This window comes from Dipodomys spectabilis, unplaced genomic scaffold, assembly GCF_019054845.1.
Source record: "Dipodomys spectabilis isolate Male_0828 unplaced genomic scaffold, ASM1905484v1 ptg000024l, whole genome shotgun sequence".
Lineage (NCBI taxonomy): Eukaryota > Metazoa > Chordata > Mammalia > Rodentia > Heteromyidae > Dipodomys > Dipodomys spectabilis.
In genome coordinates this window covers 26,330,887-26,348,622 of record NW_024870701.1, presented here as the reverse complement: position 1 = coordinate 26,348,622, position 17,736 = coordinate 26,330,887, and positions in this window count along the sequence as shown.

The window sequence follows — 17,736 nt, the reverse complement described above, 5'->3', positions numbered from 1 at the left end:
CAGAAGTTCTTCCAGGCTGCCTGAACAACAATGCAAGACCCACCCCTAACCCCTGCCCTCCCCAAGTCCCTTCCTTTTCTGAGTTGTTCACAGCCACTGTCCTAATAACAGGAACTGAACAGAACTGAACAATACAGAGGGTGTGTCTTGGTGACGTTTGTCATAGGTGAGACACCCTTGAGAAAGTAGGTATTCCAGAAAAGTTGTTGATGGTAAAACAAGAAAGATCCCATTCAATGAAATCACCATCTATTTTTAACCTAATCTATAGGTTTCAAGGCTATGAAACCATGTTATTGCTGATTGGTTAAAGTGCCCTCCTGTGTCTCCACTATCATGTGAGAAATGTCTACGGATATTATATTCTAATCATAGCAGTAGAATGCATAACATTCTCCATACTTTCCTGAAGATCAACAAGAAGATCTAAAATGCTTCCTGTATTGTGGACTGTTCGGCGGAAGAACCTTGGTAGAAATGTCTGTTGAGTTGCAGACACATTTACAAGGTCTTGGGGGCTACTATGGTAAAGAAGTCTGGTTATTCTCTTTTGGCAATCCTAAGTTAGAGTAGAGAAGTAAAGCCCCTTCATAGGATAAGAACCCACTCTCCAGAGAACCTAGAAAGCAAACTCACCCTCCTAACCTCTCTTGCAGCTAGAGTTTCTGATTTAAACCCAGCTAACAGACTCAACTAGAAGCTCGTGAGGCTAAAAGTAGTCTGTCACCAGGCAGCCAGCCCTGCTTCTCTGGAGCAGCGGGAGAGTCTCCTAGACTCATCTGCAGAGAGATTTGGGGCATGGCTGTTGGCATCAGTATTACCCACCCACACCCTAGCCTGTTCTTCTGGCCTGCAGAGATTCCAACTGCCACTCCATATCCTCTTAATGACTTCCACAGCATAAATTACCCAGACACCAACCATTGCTTACAAAGAAAAGGACCTAATTATCAGGTGTTTACTGAGCAGCCACTAGGGGGGGAAACTGAGCCAAGTCTCAAGGAATGTTCCAGAGGCCATCCCTGCTCTTATAGGTACAATACCAAAAAAAAAAAAGTAAAAGTGACAAAGCCTGGTATGTAGATGTTCTAGAAAATCTAGATCAGTGCTGTCCCACAGAAATATAATGCAAGCCAACAGACTTAATCACTGAACTATCATGACAATTACCATAGACCTGAATGCCTTAAACAATAGAAGCCTATTTTCTCACAGTTCTGGAGGCTAGAAGTTCAAGAGAGCAGTGTGCCATTGTACTCAGGTTCTGATGGCTTCTGGATGGTTTCTTACTGTGTCCCTCACATGGCCGGGAGAAAGAGATGGTGTTTCAGTGAAAGTCCTAAATCCCATAATACACCCTCATGACCTCATCTGTATCTAACAACTTCCTAGAGTCTCATCTCCTAAACTGGGAGCTTCTACATTTGAGAAGGAGGCTCATCCCATAGCACCACATATGTAATCTTATATGTTTTAGTAGCTATATTATAGAGGTCCAAAGAACACATGACATCAATTTTAATAATATCTTTTATGTAAACCAATATATTCAAATTGTTGAGATGCTTTAAACTCCTGTTTTGAAGTCCAGCATGTATTTCATACTTAGAGTACATGTCAGTCCAGACTAGCCTCATTTCAAGCATTCAGTAGCTACAAGTGGATTCCATATTGGACAACGCAGACCTGGAGTTCTAAAACTAAAGCCTTGGGGTTGGAGGTGTAGCTCAGGTAATAGAATGCCAGCCAGTGAGTGAAAGTATCAGAAACCAAGTGTGAGTCCTGGTCCTGAACAAAATAAATAAATAATAGAATAAAATAAAACTGAAGCCTTGTCTTTGAGATCATTTAGTATGTGTTCTTATTTTACAGATACTGAGATAAAGATCCTGCCAGACTGACTTTTCAAGATCACACAGTTAGTAAAAAGACAAATGTGGGGCTGGGAAGGTGGCTCAGTGGTAGAGCACTTGCCTTTCATGCATGAGGCCCTGGGCTAGATTCCTCAGCACCACATAAGAAAAAAGCCGAAAGTGGTGCTGTGGCTCAAGTGGTAGAGCAGTAGCTGGAATGCTGAGGGACAGTGCCCAGGCCCAGAGTTCAGGCCACATGTCCAGACCCCCCCCAAAAAAAATGTTGTACCTGACTTATATAACTGTAACCCTTTGATACATCATCTTTATAACAAAAAACAAAATTAAAACAGAAAAAAAAAGACAGAGATGGAACACCAGTCTAGATTTCTAATTCTAAGATCAAGTTTTTCCCCATTGCCTCTTCCTGCTCAAAGGCAGAAAGGATGAAAGAAAAGGTTGGGAGGAACAGACTTCACAGAATACCTGGAATAAAAGCCACACTGTTGGTTTGATAAAAGAAAAAGCAAACCAGTATAACATAACCTCAATGAATATTATTAGACACATGTTGTATTGCTGCCATTGTGTAGATGCCATACAAAAAGTATAGTTGAAGCCGAGTGCTGGTGTCTCACACCTATAATCCTAGCTACTCAGGAGGCTGAGATCTGAGGATCATGGTTCAAAGCCAGCCCTTGCAGGAAGTCCATGAGACTCTTATCTCCAATAAACCACTCAGAAAGCCAGAAGTAGTGCAGTGGCTCAACTGGTAGAGTGCTGGCCTTGAGCTGAAGAGCTGAGGGACAGTGCCCAGGCCCAGAGTTCAAGCCCCACGACTGACAAAAAAAAAAAAGTATAGTTGAATGCACAGCTTCTGTAAAGTTCAGAGAAGAGAAAAAAATGCAAGCGCTCTAAATTTGATAGGCAAGATCATCTAGTGAAAGTCAGACTTGAGAAAGGCTTACTAGCCAGATGCAAAGATCTTACACCCCAACTCTTATTTGGCACTGAAATCCTCCTGGGTTATTTGCTGCCTGCCAGGTTTGGAAAGAGGTTGACAAAGCTCAACCAGGGGAACAGCATCTCTGCTAATTTGACTTAGTTCTAACTAATAGATTGCCAAGCTCTTCCCTCCATAAATGAAAAGGCTAAAGTCTTAGAAGCTTCCAGTTAAGAGTCTATCTGCAGCAACATTCCCTCTCTAAAGAGTGTGGCAGAGCAGCCCAGTGCATCCTGGGATGTTAACGTAGGAGTCACATGGAGTCATATGAAACAGTGAATTAACCAAGCTGAGACAAGCCTTTTCAGTACAGAACTTCTCAAGACCTTTCATGTGTTTTAACCTTTTAATGGCCTAAGCTTCAAAATGCCCATCTTTACCATGGCCTACAATTTCATATATATGCAGCACTGGGTGGTGTCTGTACCTTCTCTCACACACATGCTCAGGTTTCTTTCTTCTTCTTTTTTTTCTCTGTTGGTCATGGGACTTGAACTCAGGGCCTGAATGCTATCCCTGAGCTTCTTTGCTGAAGATTAGTGCTCTACCATGTTGAGCCACTTCCAATTTTTAGGTGGTTAATTGGAGAGAAGAGTCTCACTGACTTTCCTGCCCAGGCTGGCTTTGAACCAGATCCTCAGATCTCAGCCTCCTGAGTAGCTAGGATTACAGGCATGAGCCACCAAAGCCCAGTAACAAGCCCACGTTTCTAATTCCAAAATCAAGATTTTTCCCAGGGCCTCTCACTCTTCAAAGAAAGGATGAGAGAAAGGGCTGGGAGGACCAGGCCTCACCTCTATTGCTCTGCTGCTCACCAGACCTGTGCTGTCCCGGGCAGGGTGCTTGAATGACCTGTGGCTGTCATACACTTAAAATGTGACTTGTCCAAATTGAAATGTTCCCTAGGTGTAAAAGATATTAATGATTTTTGAAGACTTCAAACAACAACAAAAAAGCAAAGAAATCTTAAATATTGCATTAGTAATGTTATGCTATTAAAATGGCAGTATTTAAATATGCTAAGTTACGCAAGACATTATTAAAATGATTTTCATCTGTTTCCTTTTCTGTTGGCTTAGGTTGCTTTGTTGTGTTTTTTTTTTTTGGGGGGGGGTGTCCGGTCCTGGGGCCTGAACTCTGGGCCTGGGTGCTGTCCCTCAGCTCTTCAGCTCAAGGCTAGCGCTCTACCACTTGAGCCACAGCACCACTTCCAGTTTTTTTTTTTTCTTTTTGCTTATGTGGTGCTGAGGAATCCAACCCAGGGCCTCAGGCATGCAAGGCAAGTGCTCTACCACTGAGCCACCTTCCCAGCCCGCTTTGTTTTGTTTTGAGACAGGATCCCAATATGTGGCTTAAGCTGGCCTCAAACTCATGACTCTCCTGCCTCAGTCTCCTGAATGCTGGGCTTACAGACATGCACATCACACCAATCTTTTTTACTTCTTATAATGTAGTTGCTGGAGAAGTTTTAATTGCATATGTGACTCATGTCATTTTTTTTTTTTTTTGGTTGGTCGTGGGGCTTGAACTCTGGGCTTGGGTGCTGTCCCTCAGCTCTTCAGCTCAAGGCAAGCGTTCTACCACTTGAGCTACAGTACCACTTCTGGTTTTCTGGTGGTTTTTTTATTGGAGATAGGAGTCTCACGGTCTCTCCTGCCCGGGCTGGCTTTGAACCGTGATCCTCAAATCTCAGCCTCCTGAGTAGCTAGGATTACAGGCGTGAGCCACCAGCGCCCGGCTCATGTCATATTTTTATTAGACAGTTTGGAGCTGTAGATTCACCTGCCTCTTTGACCTAATTAACTCTTTAAGTCTTTTCCAGTTTCACATTATCTGTGTGTGTCCCTTGAGAAGTCTTTCCTACAAACATGTCCTTTTCTTACATAAAACTTACCCTGGCTTGTACATATACGGTATTTCTTTGGCTCTTTGGCTCACTGTCCATCTTCCTATTAGTATAAGCTCCATGAAAGCAACAATTGGGTTTAATTTTCTTATTGTTCCCCAGAGCACAGCACAAAGCTCAGCACATAAAAAGACTTCATTTGTTGAGTGAGTCCCTCAAGGAAATGTGTTATGAAACTCCAAGAGGAGAAACAGAATAGTTGGCTTTTGCTAAACTGGTTTGACCACAATACCCTCACCCACAAAGAGTTTCCTGAGGGAACTTAACTCTCTAGGGATAATTTGGGAAACGTTGGGTTAAGGACTCTGGAGGAAGTTAATTGAGCCTGCTGAAATTTCACTTAACAGTATAATACCTCCCTCTCTCTCTCCTTGGGTTTGAACTCAGGACCTCACATTTGCTAGACAGGTGATCTACCACTGAGCCACACATCCAGTCCTATGATTAACTATTTCAGTTTGTTGATTGTAGAGCTTAAACTTAGGACCTGGGCTCTGTCCCTGAGTTTTTGTGCTCAAGGCTAGCACTCTACCACCTTGAGCCCCAGCTCTACTTCTGGTTTTCTGATGGTTAATTGGAGATTAGAGTCTCACAGACTTTCCTGTCTGTGCTGGCTTTGAACCATGATCCTCAGATCTCAGCCTCCTGAGTAGCTAGGATTACAGGCATAAGCCACCAGCACCTGGCTTCACTGGTTATTTTTAAAAAAGGGTCTTGCTTCCCACCTGAGCACATGCCTGAATTGCAATACAACTATTTTAGGCTTCCTGTAGTTGCTAGGATGGTAGGCACCTATGAACAGGTTCAGCTTCCCTCCTTTGAGATGGAATCTTGTGGACTCGATTGCCCAAGCTGGCCTGGGCCACATCCTCCCAATCTGTGTGCATTCACATCCCTGCATGTATATGCGCATGTGCATGTACGTGTGGACACACACACACACACAATGTTTATACCCCAAATTCTATTCCCCCATTGTTTGCCCTCTCTATCATCATTTCCATCAGCATGTAGACATGTTCACATTTCTCCACCTAATAAACACTTCTACTCTAGACTCCCCCGGCCTTTCTGCCCTCTTTTACAGAGAAAAGCCTTTAAATGGTTATCTAGGGGCATGCTGGGCATGCTGGCATGCACCTGTAAGCTTAACACTATGAAGAGTGAAAAGGGAGGATCACAAGTTCAGGGCCAGCCTGTGTTACTTAGGGTGACTGTGACCCAAAAGGAAAACATTGTTCCCTTTGCTCCTAGAATCACCTGTTAAGCTCCAGCCTGGCCCGTCTCTCACCATCTCACTACAACTGTTGTTGTCAGGGCCACCTTCTGAAAAGATGATCAACTATGCTAATTGTGTTAGAGCAAGACACTTCACTATCACCTCAGAAAAATGACATAGCAAATACTGAAATCTATTATTTCGATGGTGTGAGTGCTGTCATCTAAATAAACAGTATACAATCTGCATGACCATTAACAGTGTCTAGAGTCTAGAATTAGGACGTAGAAAACTGGAGCTTTTGCAAATAATTATTCATCAGGATTAAAATGCTGCATCAGGTATAGGCAATGTTCTTTTTCTTTTCTGAAATAGCATCCCACTGTTGCTCTATATAGTCTGAAACTCCTGGGTTCAAGTGCTTTTCTTCGCATGGGACTACAGGTACATAGTACCATGCCCAGCTTGTTTTGGTTTGTGTTGCTTTTTGTTTGTTTTTTCTTTTAGTTCTAATACTAGGGCTTGGACTCGGGACCTTCAACATTTGCTTTGCTTTTTTTACTCCAGTCTAGCTACATCTTGAGCTTGAGCTACATCTCCACTTCCAGCTTTAAGACTATCAGATTTGTCTGCCTAGGCTGACTTAGACCTTGATCCTCAGATGTCAGCCTACTGAGTAGCTAGGATTACAGGTGTGAGCCACCAGTACCCAGCTCTTTACTTTGTGTGTATGTATGTTTGTTTGTTTTAAGAATAAAAGCATTTTTTCCTGGCACCCAAATCCTTCTAATACCCTAGTCATCACTTAAATTCTCAAAAAAAAAAAAAGTTCCAAGTGTCCCCAAGTCTCAACACTCCCCTCAAGATTCAGTGGCTAGAAGTTGCTCAGAAAAAGCAAAAGAAGACTCTAAGTCATTCTAGGTTTTTCTCTTCAGTTTGAATTTTTTATTGTTTTTCACTGTATAATTTTTTCTTAAAAAAATAGATAATAAAAATGCAAACCAATTAAATTAGTACTCTAAAGAGGATCTAAAAACTAGAGATATAAGAGTGATTCCAACAAAAGACACTTAGTATTTATTCCACTGTCTCAACAATAACTATATAGAAAAGCCTGGCCAGAAACTCAAGCGCTTGCCTCTTGCGGGATTTGCATCTCTAAACAGATGGTTTATACCAGTGTTCAGACTCTTCAGATGGGAGCAATCCTAAGGTCATGACTCTTCCCTGAAGGGCTTTCACTGTTAAAATGTTTTCTTCGATCCCATAAACTATGATCTCATAGAAGACCACTTATTTAGCTAAAGTGTCAGTTTAATTAAATTTTACACACTGTAAAATATCACGTGAAAACATGAGTACACATGCAGATAAAAAATCAGCTGCTTAAGCTTGACAGGCTGGCTTTGAGTTTTTCCATTATGTTCCCTGGTTACTTGTTTATACATTCTTTTATCTTTTGAAAGTATGCAAATGGTCAAAAGCTTCAAGAAAAATAAGGCTTTTTTAGAAATCTAAAAATCAGTTCAGAGAAAAAGAGATTTTTAGTACCAGGCCTGAACTCAGAACATCAAACTTGGCTTTTTCTTTTTTTTTTTTTTTAATCATGGCTGGCACTCATCACTTGAACCATACATCCAGTCTGTACCTTTTTGCTAGTTAATTGGAGATAGGAATCCCATTGACTTTCCTGCCCAGGCTGGCTTCAAAGTGCAATTCTCAGATCTCAGCCTCCTGAGTAGCTAGGATTACAGGCATGAGCCCCTTGAGCCTGGCTTAATTATTTTTATTTTTATTTTATTTTATTTTATTTTTAGAATAGTCAGCAGTTTAGTTATAGTAAGGCACCAATGAGCACCGAGCTGTGATTACTGTGCAGGATTTTGTAGGTTGGCAACACTAGGAGGGGCTGGTGAGGCTCTAAAGAGCTGACTGCTATTTTTGCAACTTTCCCATTTGTAAGGCAAAAACTGGAATCCCCGTGTGGAGACACAGGCCTGTAATCCTAGGATTATGAGAGGATAGGTAGCAAGATCCGCAACAACAACAACAAAAAGCCAAGCACTAGCGGCTTACTAGCTACTCAGGAGGCTGATAGCTGCAGATCAAGGTTCAAAGTCAGCCTGGGCAGGAAAGTTCCGTGAGACTCTTATCTCCAATTAACCACCAGAAAACCTGAAATGGCACTATAGCTCAAGTGGCAGAGTGCTAGTCTTGAGCTGAAGAGCTCAGGGACAGTGCCCAGGCCCAGAGTTCAAGCCCCACGACTGACAAAAAAAGAAAACTAATAAAGTAAAAAAAATTAGATTAGAAAAAAAAAACTTTGGAATTAAGAATACTGCTTACATTCAGTCTGTGTTGTTTAGGAAATTTGAGAAAGCCATTGCTCATTGCCCATTTATTTAAAGAATGCTTGCTAGGTGTTAGTGGCTCATGCCTATGATCCAAGCTGCTCAGTAGACTGAAATCTAGAGATTGTGGCTCAAAGCTAGCCTAGGCAAGAAAGTCCAAGAGACTCATCTCCAATTAGCCACACAAAAAGTTGGAAGTAGAACTGTGGCTCAAGTGGTAGAGCACCAGCTTTGAGTGAAGAAGCTAAGGGACATCACCCTCAGTCCTGAGTTTAAGGCATTCTCCTCCCCCCTCTTTCTCTCTCTCTCCCTGCTTGATGCTTACCAGAGGACACACAGTTGAAATGAGTGAAGAGCTAAGATCCCAGCCTGCCTTTGCTGCTAGTTCAATCAGTATAACACAGTAGCTTCTTGGAAACAAGGAGATAAGATAATGAGTCCTTTCCCCAGGAGCCTAGACGTGGGGGAGTTAGGAAAGCTTCAATCACTTCCTTGAGAACAGACACTATGGAAGACACCCTGTAAACTTATTTCCTACCTGCTGTCTAGACTATGGGGGAAAAAAAATGCTCATCTTCAAATATTCAAGTCAGAAATCACCTTCTTCCATGAAGCCTTCCGGCCAGGAAGAAACCAGTCAGAATCCTGGAGATTTTGTTACAGATGAGGCATATGGCATATGACCCAGGGGTGCCTGACAGGTCAAGACACTTACTCTCTCAGCTCATGGGCTTGTTGACTCCTGAGGACTCAGAGCTGAGTCCCTCCCTGGGAATTAACTTGGCTTAAGAGAGTAAACCACTTACACACTTCAAACCCAGTTTTCTGGGGATTCCCCCTTAAGACTATTCCACTATCAATACTTGGAAGTTACTTCCATTCTCAGAATGTATCTTTAGCCAGGCATGGTAGTGCAGGCCTGTAATCCAGCAGCTTAGAAAGAGGATTAAGAACTGGATGCTAGGCAAAGTTAGTGAGATTGTATATCAAAAACAAAGTAAAAGGACAAGTTATATGTAGCTTAAGAGCTACAGAGTGCTTGCTTAGTAGTGTGAGCCCGAGCCTTGGAGATTCAACTCTGAGTACTGAAACAGAATGGGGAGGTCTAAAAAAAGAAATGTATCTTTTATTTTTCTGTGCGAAGTTACATCAATACGAGGTAATTTAATTGCAAACATGTTTGCAACTATAAAATGTAAGGTCTACTCCTGGAAGGCGAGTAGACTCCACCCTCCTCGCAGCAAAGTCTCCACCCAGTACCTGCGTTACCTAGGCAGCTGGCACACCTGGAAGAGGTCACATCTGCATCTGCTGAGGTCATATCTGGATTCGATGTGGCCACACCTGTCCCAATTCGTACCCTAGATAAGGCCTAGCCCAGGGCCAGACGCTTTCTTTCCCAGGCCTTTCCCAGCCGGGTGGAGTGCTAACATGGCTTGGTGCCAGCATTAAATCTATCCCTTACCTGAATACCACGTGCGTGGTGTTCTTACTCAGCAACCTCTTTTTAAAAACCTAACATAAAACACAGTAGCTCCTACTTCCACCTACAATCCTAGCTACTCAGGGGACTGAGAGCTGAGGATTGTATTCAAAGCCAGCCCAGGCAGAGCCAGGGGTGGGTCAAGTAAAGGAAAAAAACCAAGTGTGTGTGTAAGACAGTCAACAATGCTAAGCTCTCCCCTTGGGAATAAATTTGGTTAATGGAATTTATCTCCCCCACCCCCCACCCACACCCACATCTTGGGGCTTGAACTCAGGGCCTGGGCACTGTCCCTGAGCTTCTTGGCTCAAAGCTAGCACTCTACCACTTGAGGCACACGACCACTTCTGCCTTTTTCTGTTTATGTAGTACTGAGGGATCCAACCCAGGGCTTCATGTATGCTATAGGCAAGTACTCTGCCACTGAGCCACATTCCCAGCCCCTGGAATTTCTCTCTCTTCAGCCTCTGACCTGATCAATGTGTAAAAGATCTTACATGGGCCTGGGAAAGTGGCTCAATGGTAGAGTGCTTACCTCACATGCATGAGGTCCTAGGTTCAATTCCTCAGCACCACATAAACAGAAAAATCTGGAAGTTGTGCTGTGACCCAAGTGGTAGCGCTAGCCTTGAGCTGAAGAGCTCAAGGACAATGCCCACGCCAGAGTTCAAGCCCCACGACAGACGAGAGAGAGAGAGAGAGATTGCTTATTAATTTATGTGATCTTAGTAACTTCCTTAAACAATGTTGAACTCCTTTCTTTGAGGTCTTCCAACAGGGCCAGCCCCTGGAGCCAAGTGATAATTGTAACTAATTGGCCATGGCTTGTTCCAGTGTTGAATTAATCCTTTGTGTCCATGCCGGGAATTCCAGGTGGTTAGCAGATGCTCATTGGCAAAAGTAACAGAAAATGGCCAGGCGCATGCTCAGCATGCCTGACTTGTCTGGCATACATAAAAAGTTTCCTTCTCTCCAAGACACCATTGTAACACAGATGGTAAAGTCTGTGGGTTGACATAACAACCAAATAATACAGGGAAGGGAAGAGGGAGGAAACTAAATATACTTAACATATATGCATGTATATGAGTCAAAACTATGGACAGATAAGTAAGAGAAAATATGTATCACTGTACTATCTTGGTTGCTGTAATTATGACAGCATCCTTTCTTCTTCCACCAGACATTTCTTGAATCCTCAGGCATTGTCTCCCCTGTCAAGTGCCTTACTTAATGGGTGACTCAAACATGACTCTTCAGTGGGCTTGCCTTTTTAGTTGCAATATTTTTACATTAACTGCCATGATTGGGCATAGAAGTGCCCTGGGCATGGAGGCCCCTCCAAGAATGCCCTGGGTTCTACTCAATGATCCTCCTTGTCCCCAATTCAATAGAACTATTATTGTGTCTCATAGAAGGAGAATTCTTCCTTTCAGAACTAGCACCTCCAAACCAACAAAGCTCAAAGATGCAGGAACTGCAGGCCAAAGTTCTGTGACTGGGTTAAGTGCACTAACTGTGGAGCGTCTCCCATACCTGCTGCTGGATTCTGAGACCCCTATCTATGAACTGTCACATTACTGTATTTTGATCACTGACTCAAAGCAAACATGACATCCTGGACTCTGAAATCTCAGCATTTCAGGCTACTGGTCCCAGTCCAAACTGGCGCTGTATCTCAGTATGTGTAGTGTGTGTGTGTGTGTGTGTGTGTGTGTGTGTGTGTGTGTGTGTGTGTGTGTGTGTGTGTGTGTGTGTGTGTTTTCTGGTCTTGGGGCTTGAATTAAAGGCCTGGACTTGGGCTGGGAAGATGGCTCAGTGGTAGAGTGCTTGCCTTGCATGCATGAGGCCCTGGGTTCGATTCCTCAGCACCACATAAGCAAAAAGAAAAAAGCCGGAAGTGGTGCTGTGGCTCAAGTGGTAGAGCACTAGCCTTGAGCTGAAGAGCTGAGGGACAGCGCCCAGGCCCAGAGTTCAGGCCCCACGACCGGACCCCCCAAAAAAAATAAAATAAATAATAATAAAGGCCTGGGCTTTCCCTGAGTCTACCACTAGCACTCTACCACTCAAGCCACAACTTTATTTCTAGTTTCTGATGGTTTATTAGAGATAAGAGTCTCAGACTTTCTTGCCCAGGCTGACTTCAAACCTTGATCCCCAGATATCAGTCTTTTAAGTATCTAGGATTATAACCATGAGCTACCAATGCCCAGCTTAGTATCTCAGTGTTTATTTCTACCATCAATACTAATGGAGCACACAGGAGAATGGAGAGTTCCATAGGTTTGTACCCATGGTCACTTTTCCCCTTGAAGTGAGTTCCTGTGTCAGAAGTGATGTTGGGTGGGGTACATTGGATTGTATAAAGCATTCTGTCTGTCTGCAGATGGTGCTGGTGCTATGTGTTCATACTGGGAAAGGATAATCCACACTCAGATACATTGATCTGTTCCAGGGAGCAGGTTAGCTCACACAATCCTGATATAATCAACCTGCCACCTGGTGGCCAGCTGATCCTTCTCCCTGCGTCATTCCCCAGGAGACTGTCATATGGCAGCTCAGCACTAGTAGTCTCTGCTGGCAGGCTGGGCTCTCAGCAAGAGCAGTGCCAACATGCCCTCGTGTGGGCAAAAGGAAACTCCTTCATCTGTGCGTGAAGGTGGCAGGCCCAGAACTCACCCTGAGGAATTCCTTCTTCTCAGAAGTCTGAGCTTCGTGCTGCTTAATTGCAGAGAAGAGTCTCAAGATGTTATCATTCTGGGCTGGCTTTAAACTATAATAGTCAGATCTCAGCTTCCTGAGTAGCTAGGACTATCAACATGAGTCACTAGCACATGGTATATATAAAAACAACGAACGACTAAAATACCCTTGCTTTTCAACTTATAGATGAAGTTTCTTGTCCTATGAATCTACAGTTCTGCTTGGAGATATATACCTTAGAAAAATTCTCACACTGTCAAGTAGGGAAAGGAGCTATCTTATTTGGGTTAACAACAAAAGATATGGGGTGAAGAGAAAGGAAAAGCTAAGGTCAAGTCAGGAAATGGGTCAATTGTACATGTCATACTGTGGGATGCTATGGAGCACTGGAAAAGATTCAAAGAAAACAGCACAGGACTGGATGTTAGTGGCTTACTCCTGTAATCCTAGCTGCTCAAGAGGTTGAGATCTGAGGTCCTCAGATCAAAGTGAACCCAGGCAGGAAAGTCTATGAGACTGCTTTCTCCAACAATCAGCAAAAAGCTAGAGGTGTGGTTCAAGTAGGAGAGCACCAGTCTTGATTGAGAGTAAAAGCTAAGGGACAAGACCCAAGTCATGAGTCAAGCCCAAGTACCAGCACAAAAATAAAGATTAAGTCTACAACCGAAGAATTGTGAATTAAATATGGCTATATATTACACACTTATTAAATGAAAGAATAAGACAAATGAAGTCAGTTTTGGATTGTTTGTGCTTCTCTGTATGCTTGAATTATCTCAGAGTTTAAAACTCTACAACTTAAGTCAATAAAATTGGAGTCATACTCCTTTTCAACACACATCCTTTAATGAATCAACTTCTCACTAGCTCAGCATCCTCAAGCCTAGGTACCTTGCCACTTACTGAAGCACCAGACAGTGTGAGAAGACTTGAATACGAGAAAATAATTGCAAAAGAATGATCTGGGTCACTAACACTGTCATGCCACACATACACACATAGACATAGACAATAATAACTAACTACCAGCTGTACCATGCTGAATTAGAAAAAAAAATCCAAAGTACCCACAGGAGGATGGCCATAGAATAGAAATAGCATATCCTCTTTTGTATTGAGAAAAGAACCAATTAGGCCATTGCTTGGAAGTAAAATGATTGCACTAATGACAGCCTTTGCAAGTCAGATGGCAGTAACAAAGCTGGCAGGGGAGTGGGGCGGAATGCTGATGTCACTTGGCTGGCCAGGAGGCCTTCAGGAGGGGCAGACTGGCCCCCTGCAGCTGACTAAGAAGGGGGGAGGGGAGGAGGACCAGGGAGCCACTTGCCCAGGTTTTGAAACCATGCCGTGGTTTCAAGTGCATGAAATTCTTTAAAAGTTCCCAAAACTCCAGGCATGATGGTGAATGCCTGTAATCCCAGCACTCCAGAGGCTGAAATAGAAAGATTTGAGGCCAACCTCAGAAGAATAAAATAATCACAGTGCTTGATATTACTTATGTTTTAGTTTTAGTTTTTTGAGACAAGGTCTGATGTGGATCAGGCTGGCCTCAAACTCATGGTCCTCCTACCACAGCCTTTCAAAGGCTGAGATCACAGACCTCTGCCACTACCCCTAGTTCTATGGCACTTTAAAGGAACCCTTTGCCAATCATCATCCTAGCTGATTCTTTTTTTTTTTCTCCCTGTCAGTTGTGGGGCTTGAACTCAGGACCAGAGTGCTGTCTCTAAGCTCTTTTGCTCAAGCACTCTACCACTTTGAGTCACGTTTCCACTTCCGGTTTTCTGGTGGTTAATTGGAGATGAGTGTTATGGCCTTTCTTGCCCAGGCTGGCTTTGAACTGTGATCCTCAGATCTCAGCCTCCTGAGTCGTTAGGATCACCGGTATGAGCCATCAGCATCCAGCTTCCTATTTGATTCTTTACCCAGAGTGCTCTCCACCCACCTATACCAAAACCTGCAGTACATCCAACACATTGTGTGACCTATGCATGTTTTTGAGGTGCTGAGGAAAAAAACCCAAGCTTGACTCCAATTATCAAACACGTTTGGGACTCCCAAAAGGATGAGGCCCACTGAGCTGATGGCCCCTGTCCTAGCTGGTTTTCAGCAAAGTGATTCCAGACTCTTATCTGTTCAAAGCAGAGTTGGACCACGTGATCTATTTAGCCTCCTCTAGGACCTGCTGCCCTGCCCTTTGTCACACTTTCTCAACGCTTGGATCTGTGGACTTATTCCCCCACACCTTCACTACCCATTATGGCCCGCCACACATCTAGCCACGGAGGGAGGAGGATGTCTGCCTGCCTCGTGACGGGATTTATAGCCAACAAAACCCTCCACCAGGCGACAATCAGGAGGCCTGTCTGGCTACAATGTATTCTCCTTTCTTATTTTGACTGCAGCGGAGTGCCAGGAGAAATTTGAATCTGAATGCTGCTGCCACTGAAACAGGCTTAGAAAAATGTACAGACTCTGCAACAAAGAGCAAGCCCCGCTGGGTGTGAAGAGCCACATTGGGGTGGAATAAAGGCACATGGGCAGACACTGCCCAATGCAGGGGAGCCTCGGGAAAGCAGAGGAAGATTAGCTTCTCACTGAGGGGAGAGACTTGCAAGGGAGGCTGCAGCTCATGGAGAGGTGTAATGAAGGCAGGAGTGGCCTGGAGGGATGAGGAGTAGGTCAGAGAAACAGGAGCAAGTCCATCTGAAGGATACATTCAGGAGTCAGAAGGCATGAACACGAAAAAGGACGACTCAATGCCGGAAGTGCTGGTACATTTATTGCGACAAGGTTGTCAGCATTAGATTGGAGAACACCTCCATGGGCCTCACTGGACAATGCCTAAATGCTTTATGGGCCATTCCACAGCTGTTAAGAAAATTCTGGTAAATCCTTGTGGGCTAACAGAGGGGAAAAAACACTCCATATTCTTTTTAACATTATTTTTATTAGCGCATATTAATTGTATAAAGGATTTATTTCATTGTTTTATTTCCATGGATGCATATCAAATTTCATGGTAAGTAAAGAAAAAAAAGTGCCAGCCATGGTGGCACACACCTGTAAATCCAGCACTTTAATTTCAGCACTTGGCGAGAAGGTCTTGAATTTGCGACTAGTAGGGCCACACAGCTGGACCAAAGGAGGGAAGGAAGGAAGGAAGGAAGGGAGGGAGGGAGGGAGGGAGGGAGGGAGGGAGGGAGGGAGGGAGAGACAAAGGAGAAGGAGGGAGATGGGAAGGAAAGAGAGGCTGAAGGAAAAACTAAAAGAACAAAGAAAAGAAAGGTAAGGGTGGAAGGTGGCTCAGTGGTAGAGTGCTTACCTTGCATGCATGAGGCCCAGAGTTTGATTCCTCAGCACCACATAAGCAGAAAAGGTCAGAAGTGGCACTGTGGCTCAAGTAGTAGAGCGCTAGCCTTGATCTGAAGAGCTGAGGGACAGGGCCCAGGCCCAGAGTTCAAGCCCCATGATCAACAAAAAAAAAAAGAGAGAGAGAGAGAGAAAGAAAGAAAAGAAAAGAAAAGAAAGGCATGTTGAAGGATATGGAGTTTGTTACACTTTGCATTTTTAGAGAGAAAGGACTTACTCTTGGTGTAACAAGGAATTGCCTAAGAAATAGTTTAGGAGTGGAAGAGTCTTGTCACCGTACATTTTTCTATATTGGTTAAATTATTTATCACATGCCTTTACTGCTGCTTGAAAATATAAATATGTAAACAAAGTAAAAAACCTGAGAAGCTACAGCTATCTCTTCCTTCCAAAGTCAGCTCTGCCATAGGACCATCTTCCTTTCCTAGGTACAAGAGTTCAAAGCCAGGCGCTGGTGGCTCATGCCTGTAATCCTAGCTGCTCAGGAGGCTGAGATCTGAGGATCGAAGTTCAAAGCCAGCCTAGGCAGGAAAGTCCGTGAAACTCTTATCTCCAATAAACCACAAGAAAACTGGAAGTGGCGCTGTAGCTCAAGTGGTAGAACACTAGCCTTGAGCTGAACAGCTGAGTGACAGCCCTCAGGCCCAGAGTTCAAGGCCCACAACCAACAAAAAAAAAAAAGTTCATTTTATAGGTCAACTTGGCTGGGTCACAATATTCAGGTGGTTAGCTGATGATTCTTGAGTCTTTTTGTTTTGTTTTGTTTTTTGTTTTGGTGAGATGACCATTTAAGACAATAGACTTCAACTGAAGTTGGTTATCCACCATATTGTGAATGGGCCTCATCCAATCAGTTGCTCAGACACATAGAAAAAGGTTGATGACTTCAGAAAAAGAAGCCTAATAGTAGGCTGTCCAAACAGGTAGCCTCTGGATTCTAGCTGAAGCTCTTCCCTGTGTCTCTAGCCTGCCAGTCTATCCTGAAGATTTTGAACTTACTAAAAAATAGATCTCTACTATGTGTGTATATGTATTCATATAGGGATATATATGTGTATACATATAGGGATATATATGTGTGCATATGTATATGTATGCATGTATGCATACATATACGTACATATACATTCCATTGGATTCGTTTTTCTGAATTACTTTAAGGAATACATCAGAGCTCAAGGAAATATGTTTATCATATATACACACATATGATGTATATTATATATGTGTGTATGTGCATTAATATACTATTGGTTCTATCTTTTTTAATAACCTTGAACAACACCCCAGGGTTCAAGAAAATCTCTGAACTGTGAGTTGGGAAAGGCATATGTGAAGGGACCTTTGTTGTCCACTGGGGAATGGATGGGATTCGAGAACCATTCACCTGTTGGGTGGACACTGACATTTACCTGGGAACAGAGTTGGGAGGAAGATGAGGCTGACCAATCCTCCCTCAGCCAGGGATGGAGCCCGCCCAGCCAGAAGCACGTGGAGCTAGCCCACCTATCACTCTCCCCTGATACGCTGTACTCTCCCTCAACAGTAACTTCCTCCTTCCTTACAAATGCACTTTTCTTTTTCTTCTCCTATTCTTCAGGTCCTTTCTCCTCATGTCTTCTTGTGAACAAAGTTACAAGAATCAGGCAGAAATGAAGATGTTGCTGTATTGCTGCCTCCTCCCTGAGTACAATCCAATTGCCTCTGTTCAGTGACTCAGTTCAGCCCCGGTGGTGGCTTCTGGGCCAGAAAATGTTGCTGAGCCAAAAAAACATGCAGCCAGTTATTTTATCTGAAGCACCCAAATAATAAGCCCCACCATTCCCCCTCCCCCAATTTCATTGTC